The 7,871-nt window shown below is 40.4% G+C and overlaps 1 pseudogene; it reads right to left on the bottom strand.

Annotated features, from left to right (window-relative positions):
• Positions 1-2,522: 2,522 nt before the first annotated feature.
• LOC100476555 lies at positions 2,523-4,196 on the bottom strand (annotated as a pseudogene).
• Between the last annotated feature and the right edge of the window lie 3,675 nt (positions 4,197-7,871).

The raw sequence follows: 7,871 nt of genomic DNA, 5'->3' as shown, positions 1-7,871 counted from the left end.
TAGAAATATGGGATTATAGGGTAGTTCTATTAACTTTTGAGGAAACTTCATACTGTTTTCCACAGCAGCTGTATCAGTTTGCATTCCCACTAACCGTGCATGAGTGTTTCCTTTTCTCCACATCCTTGCCAAAACCTGTGGTTTCTTGTGTTTTTTTATTTTAGCTATTTTGACAGGTGTGAGGTGATAGTTCATTGTAGTTTTGATTTGCATTTCCCTGATGATGAGTGATGTTGAACATCTTTTCATATGTCTGTTGACCATCTGGATGTCTTTGGAGAAAATTTTCATGTCTTTTGCCCATTTTTTAATTGGATTTTTTTTTTTTTGGTGTTGTGTAAGTTCTTTATATATTTTGGATACTAACCCTTTATCAGATATGTCATTTGCAAATATCTTTTCCCATTCTGTAGGTTGCCTTTTAATTTTGCTGATTGTATCCTTTGCTGTGCCGAAGTTTTTATTTTGATGTAGTTCCAATAGTTTATGTTGCTTTTGTTTCCTTTCCTAGAGGAGACATATTTGAAAATGTTATTATGGTCGAAAGCAGAGAGGTTAGTGCCTGACCTTTCTTCTAGGATTTTTATGGTTTTGTGTCTCACATTTAGGTTTTTAAACCATTTTGAATTCATTTTTGTGTATGGTGTAAGCAAGTGGTGTAGTTTCATTCTTTTTGCATATAGCTGTCCAGTTTTTCCAATACCATTTAAGAGACTTTCTTTTTCCCATTGCATATTCTTGCCTCTTTCGTGGAAGATTAATTGACCATATAATCATGGGTTTGTTTCTGGGTCCTCTCTTCTGTTCTATTGACCTCTATGTCTATTCTTGCGCCAGTACCATACTATTTTGATTACTACAGCTTTGTAATATAACTTCAAGTCCAGGATTATGATTCCTCCTGTTTTGTTCTTCTTTTTCAAGATTGCTTTGGCTACTTGGGGTCTTTGTGGTTTCATAAAAAATTTAGGATTATGTGTTCTAGTTCTGTGAAAAATACTCTGGTATTCTGATAGGGATTGCATTAAATGTGTAGATTCCTTTGGGTAGTATAGGGATTTTAACAATATTTGTTCTTTGGATCCATAAGCATGGAATGTCTTTCCATTTCTTTGTGTCATCTTCTGTTTCTTTCATCAGTGTTTTACAGTTTTCAGAGTGCAGGTTGTTCACCTCTTTGGTTAGGTTTAGTCCTACCTTCTCGTTTTTGGTGCATTTATAAAGGGGACTGTTTTCCTACTTTCTATTCCCAGTACTTCATTAGTAGTGTGTAGAAATGCAATAGATTTCTGTATATTTTTCTATCCTGCAACCTGACTAAATTTATTTATCAATTTTTGCAGTTTTTTGGTGGAGACTTTGGGTTTTCTATATAGAGTATCATGCCATGTACAAATACTGAAAATTTTACTTCTTCCTTACCAATTTGAATTCCTTATACCTCCTTATTTGTTGTCTGATTTCTGTGGCTAGAAGTTCTAGTGCTACGTTGAGTAAAAGTGGTGAGAGTGTATTTCCTTCTCTCATTCCTGACCTTAGCGGAAAATGTCTCGGGTTTTCCCCATTGAGGATGATGTTCACTGTGGGTTTTTCATATATATGGCTTTTATTATGTTGAGATATATTCCCTCTAAATTCACTTTGTTGAATGTTTTTATCATGAATGACTTGCATTTTGTCAAATACTTTTTCTGCATCTATTAAAATGATCATATGGTTTTATCCTTTCTTTGGTTGATGTGATATATGACATTGATTGATTTGTTAATATTGAAGTATCTTTGGATCCCAACAACAAATCCTACTTGATCATGGCAAATAATTTTTTAAATATGTTGTTAGATTGGGTTTGCTAATATTTTGTTGAGTATTTTTGCATCTATGTTCATTAGCGATAAGGGACTGTATTTCTTTCTTTGTGGTGTCTTTATTTGGTTTTGGTATCAAGGTAATGATGGCCTTGGAGAATGTATTTGAAAGGTTTTTTTTTCCTTTTCTATCTTTTGGAATAGTTCGAGAATAGTTTGGAATAGTTAACTCTTCTTTAAATGTTCGGTAGAATTCACCTGTGAAGCCATCTTGCCCTGGACGTTTGTTTGCTGGAAGTTTTTGTATACTGATTCAATTTCATTGTTGGTAATCAGTCTGTTCAAGTTTTCTATTTTTTTCCTGCTTCAGTTTTGGTAGGTTATATGTTTCTAGGAATTTGTCCATTTCTTCTAGGTTATCCAATTTGTTGGCATATCATTTTTCTTAATATTTTCTTATAATTCTTTGTATTTCTGTGGTGTCAGTTATTTCATCTTTCATTTCTTTTTGGGGGGGTACAGTATACTGCATTGATGCTACATGACAAGGTAGGGCCCCCCCAAGTCCCTACTCTTCTTCAGGGTGTCTGGGTTGGGAACTGTGGTCGGGAGAGTCTGCGTGTTGGGAGATGAGTTGGTGTATGAACTCCCCAAAAGCTGAGGGTCTCTCTCTCTTCTTCTTGCTCTTGCTGGGGCTGGTGGTCCAGGGGGCTCTCACTCCTTGGAGGCCATATGGACTGTAAAGTCCACCACCCAGTTGCTGAGGCCAAATTCACTGTTATGCCTGGAAATGAGCTTGACAAAATTGTCATTGAGAGCAATGTCAGCCCCCGCATCAAAGGTGGAAGAGTAGGTGTCACTGTGAAAGTCACAGGAGACAACCTGGTCCTCAATGTAGCCCAGGATGCCTTTCCAGGAGCCCTTTGATGCCTGCTTCACCACTTTCTTGATGTCATTGTATTTGGCAGCTTTCTCCAGGTGGCAGGTCAGATCTACAACTGACACTTCGTGGGTAGAGACACTGAAGGCCATGCCAGTGAGCTTTCCATTTACCTCAGGGATGACATTGCCTACAGCCTTGGCAACACCAAAAGAAGAAAGGATGGGATGTTGTTCTGGGCAGCCCCTTGGCCATCACACCTCGGTTTCTGAGAGGGCCGTCTACTGTCTTCTGGGTGGCAGTGATGGCATGGACTATGGTCATGAATCCTTCCATGATGCCAGAGTTGTTATGGATGAACTTGGCCAGAGGGCTCAAGAGGTTGTTGATACAGGAGGCATTGCTGACAATCTTGAGGGAGTTGTCACGCCTCTCATGGTTCATGCCCATCACAAACATGGGGCCATCAGCAGAAGGGGTGATAATGACGATAACCTTCTTGGCCCCACCCTTCAGGTGAGCGTCAGCTTTCTTCATGGTGGTGATAGATATTCCTGTCGGATTTTACTCTTTATGACTATATACTATTTTTAAAAATCTTTTGTTACATTCTTTGTTTTAAAATCTATTTGTCCGATATAAGCATTGGTACTCTGGCTTTCTTTTGACGTCCATTTGCATTATAAATGGTTCTTTAATCCCTCACTTTTAAACTGCGAGGTCTTTAGGTCTAAAATGAATCTCTTGTGTACATATAGATGTGTCTTGTTTTTTAATTAATTCAGTAACCCTATGTCTTTTGATTAGAGCATTTAGTCCTATTACTTTGAAAGTAATTATTGGTAGATACGTACTTATTGAAATTTTGTTACTTGTTTTATGCTTGTCTTTGTTCCTTTCTTCTCTTGCTCTCTTCTCCCCTGGTTTGCTGGCTTTCTTTAGTGATACACTTGGATTCCTTTCTTTTTATTTTTGGCATATCTATTACTGGTTCTTGAGTTTTTGGTTACTATTGGGTTTGTATATAACATCTTATGCATATAGCAGTCTATATTAAGTTGATGGTCACTTAAGTTTGAACCCATTCTTTACTCCTCTCCCCTGCATGGTTTGGTATATTGTCATACTTTGCCTCATTTTATTTTGTGAATCCCTTGACTGATTTTTATTGATATACTTAATTTTCCTGCTTTTGTACTTCTTACTTTTCTTGCTCCTGCTTATGGTCTTTCCTTTCCACTCCAAGTGTCCCTTTAACATTTCTTGTAGGGCTGGTTATTGATAACTTGTTTTCTCTGGGAAGCTCTTTATCTCTCCTTCTATCCTGAATGATAACCTTGCTAGATAGAGTTCTCTTAGCTGCAGTTTTTTTTTGTTTTTGTTTTTTTTTTTCTTTTAGCACTTTGACTATATCCTATCACTCCCTTCTGGCCCTCAAAGTTTCTGCTGGGAAATCAGTTTGTAGCCTTATAGAGTTTACCTTGTATGTAACTGTTCTCTTTTTTCATGCTGCTTTAAAATTCTCCATCACTACGTTTTGCCATTTTAATTGCCATGGGCCTGGTGTAGAACCTCTTGGTATGATATTGTTGGGGGCTCTCTCTGTCTCGTAGATACGGACTTCTGCTTTCTTTCCCAAATTTGGGAAGTTTTTAATGATTATTTCTTTGAATAAATTTTCTGCCCCCTTTTCTCTTTCTTCTGGGATCCTTATAACATGAATGTTATTACACTTTGGGCTGTTGCTAAGTTCCCTAAGGCTATTTCATTTTTTATTATATTTTTTCCTCTCTCCTCTTCAGCTTGATTTTTTTCCATTACTCTGTCATCTAGGTCATTGGTCCAATTTTTCTGTTTCCTCTGGTCTATTTATTCTATCGAGTATATTTTTAATTTCATTTATTGAGTTCTTCATCTCTGATTCTTTCTTTCTTCTTTCTTTCTTTCTTTCTTTCTTTCTTTCTTTCTTTCTTTCTTTTTAATGTTCTCTATCTCTGTGTTAAGGGTCTAACTGATGTCCTCTATTCTTGTCTGATAAGTCTATTTATGATCATTACTTTAAATTCTTTACTTATCTCCATTTTGTGATGGAGATTGCTGTGATTTTGTCCTCTGTCTCCTCCTTTTGTCTGACTCTCTCTTTTTCTCTGTGTTGTGAAAGTCCATTGCATCTGCTCTTGACAGTAGTGGCCTTGTAAGGAAGAGGGCCTATAATGCCCTGCAGCGCAATATTCCTCGTGTACCAGAGCCTGGCCCTCCAGGGGTGTCTCCTGTGCGTGTTGCATGGGCCCTGCCACCGTGGCTGAGCTGCTTTTGCCTTCATCTGGTCATCTGCAATAGGTGCTTTGCCTGTTGTGGGCAGGGTTTGGTCCCTGGGTTGTAGTGGACCAGTCTGGGGCCTCCGTGGGCCTGAGTCAGACCAGGTGTCTGCCAGACATGCTGTAGCACTGAACTGTAGGGCAGGTTCCCTGTGTTTTCTCCTGAGAGGCTTTCTTTGTTGGGTGGGGTCTGCAGCCAGAGTTGGGTTGGTGTATGTGGTTATCTACCCCTCTTCCTGGGGCAGATCACTTTGGAGAGGTCCTGGTCCCTGTTGGGGTTGCTTGCACATGGCGGGCTTGTGGCACTGGTTTGAATGGGCTCTGGTCAAGTGCATATTGGAGGTAGGTCTGGGGGAGAATGCAGGGGTGGGGTACCTGGTGTTAGCAAAGTTTGTGCAGGTCTGCCGTGGGAGGGGACCTGGAGCTGAGGCCTGACTGGAGGGGGTGTGTCTGCAGGAGAATGGGAGGGTGGGGCGGTAGTGTTTGCAAGTTAGGTAGTGAATTGACACTTTGTTCCCAGGGGTGTTCATGTGTTTAGCCTGGGGGTTGGGGGGGATGGGATCCACCAACTCTTTTGTTCCTGTAGAAGTCTCCCAAAAGTCCCTGCCCCTCTATCACGAGCTCTAAGATTAGGAAAGAAACTCCCTCCCATATGCCCCAGGCTTTCTTTTCCTGCTCGGAGCTGTTTGTTGTGCTGTCTCTTCAAGGGCAGGGACTCAGTTTTCTTTCACCCTCCAGGCTCTCCTACCCTTGAGCCTGTTTATCTTTAAAGTTCGAGGGGTTAAAGCCTGGTGATTGTAAGAACTCATGAAATCATGCCCCTCTGGTTTTCAAAGCCAAATGTTATGGGGATCTTCCCTGCCTGGAGTGGCTGGTGTGAGGGTCTCCTTCTTTCCCTTCTCTGCTCCTCCCCCAAGAAAGTCCTGCAGATTCATTTAGCAGCTCGTCACCCTTCCTACCCTCTTTGATGTGGCTTCTTCTCTATGTTTAGCTGTAGAGAGTCTGTTCTGCTTGTGTTCGGGTCAGTTTCTCAGTTATTTACAATGACGTCAGTGTTACTTTGTTGTATTCCTGGAAGGAGGTGAGTGTAGGGTTCTCCTGAAGAGGAAAATTGACCAGAGCAGGCCCAGGCCAGGAGGCCCTAGAAGATGGAAAGTTACTGACAATAAGCTGGAGATAACCAGAAACCCTACTGGGAGCAAGCGATCAGCAGCCCTTTCTGCCTCTTTCTGCCTCTGTAAAAGGGCTTCCCGCCACAGGCTCCCTTTGCTATGGTTCCCGCCTGAAGCAGCGCCCCCCCCGCCCCCCCAGTTTCAACCCACCTACCAGCAGTCAGCACAGCTCTTGGAGCCTGACTGCCTGCATTCCCCTCTAAGAGCCCTATAACCCCGTTGCCCGGGGCCCAGAATTCGGAGCACGAGCTCCCTTGCGTCCGCCGGCCTAAAATAAATCCGCGTTCTCCTACTACTCCGAGGGTCACTTGGTCTCTCGCCGGCCCGATTCTTATTTTTCCGCAACACTCCTACCCCACCATGTTCCTCAAAGTCACGTTGAATATAGAATTTTAAAATCAGACCTGACTTCTGACATTCCACATTTCCAAAAATAAATATAATGTTAATCGGACTTATATTACTTTGCTTCCTGGCAACTTTTGAGATATTTTTTTCTGTTCTCTCTCATTAATAGTCTAAAACTTCACTATGAAACTCTTGGTGTGTATTTATAAAAATAATCCTGCCTCCTCTTTTCTCACGTTTATGTACTTTATTGCTGTAAACATTTAAAAATTCTTGAGGCACTCTTCAGATAGATCTTGTCTATTTCCTTTGGTGTAAATTCTTCCATTTGCTGTGTCATTCACAATGCCTATCCTTTTTTGTTTGTAAGCACACATTTCACACGTTTCTCCCATATTTGCTTTCATGGAAAATCACAGTCTGTTTCACAGCTCCAGGCCAGGGTGCATTTTATGCTCAGGGAATGCTCTTGCATGCATGAGACATTTCCTGCGCTGCACATGCTGGTGACATAACACTACCCTTCATGTATGCAGGAAGATACTGGACACCATGGCCATTGAAAATGGCTTAGTTCTCTAATAACCTCGGGAACTGTGCAAAGCTCTGTTCATGGCACAGTGTGTGTCTGTAGCCATGAGTGTGTGAGATGTCCTGGCCACTGTCCCTGTACTTACTGCTTGGCTCTATGCCTAGCTCTCCAGTGCCAAGTGACTTCAGTCTCTGACAATACCAAATATTCCCTTTGGTTATTTTAGGAAACGGTTCCCTTTTTCATTTTCATTAGCAGCTATGTGTTTTTTTAATTTTGAAAATTTAAAACTCATTTCCATTTGGAGTGAGTGGAGGTTTTAGAATGTGTTTACCTTCATAACTATTAGTTAGATGTTATTAACCTTTAAAAAGATAACAAACACACTCCCAATTTATTTGATTTCTGAACAAGTTGAAATGATTGAGGTCTCATAAGTTAATAAAGACAGAGACTTATTAATCAGTTTATTAATTAAGGAGTACTCATGTCTACCCGGCAAGTAACCACCTTTGTAAAGATGAAGTTGGAAACGCGTTACGTTTCAGCTGTAAGGAAACTTCTCCAGGTATTCAAGGGCAAATACAACAGTTTCTGACTTAAACTGATTCTTAAATAATGATGTCTTATGTTTGATATATCATTTGGCATCTTTTTAAAGGTTAATTTGGAGTATAAAATTATGAATAAAAAGATACAAAAATATAGTTGTACGCAAGAAAATACGTGGGATACGTTTGTATGATACACGACTTAGATCTCTCTCCATCCTTCGCATTCATCAAATTCTTTGCTATCTCTGTTTTCTTAAGA

Source organism: Ailuropoda melanoleuca, chromosome 8 (assembly GCF_002007445.2).
Source record: "Ailuropoda melanoleuca isolate Jingjing chromosome 8, ASM200744v2, whole genome shotgun sequence".
Taxonomy (NCBI): Eukaryota; Metazoa; Chordata; class Mammalia; order Carnivora; family Ursidae; genus Ailuropoda; species Ailuropoda melanoleuca.
The sequence above is the reverse complement of the archived record's forward strand: the minus strand, read 5'-3'. Positions and strand labels throughout refer to the sequence as shown.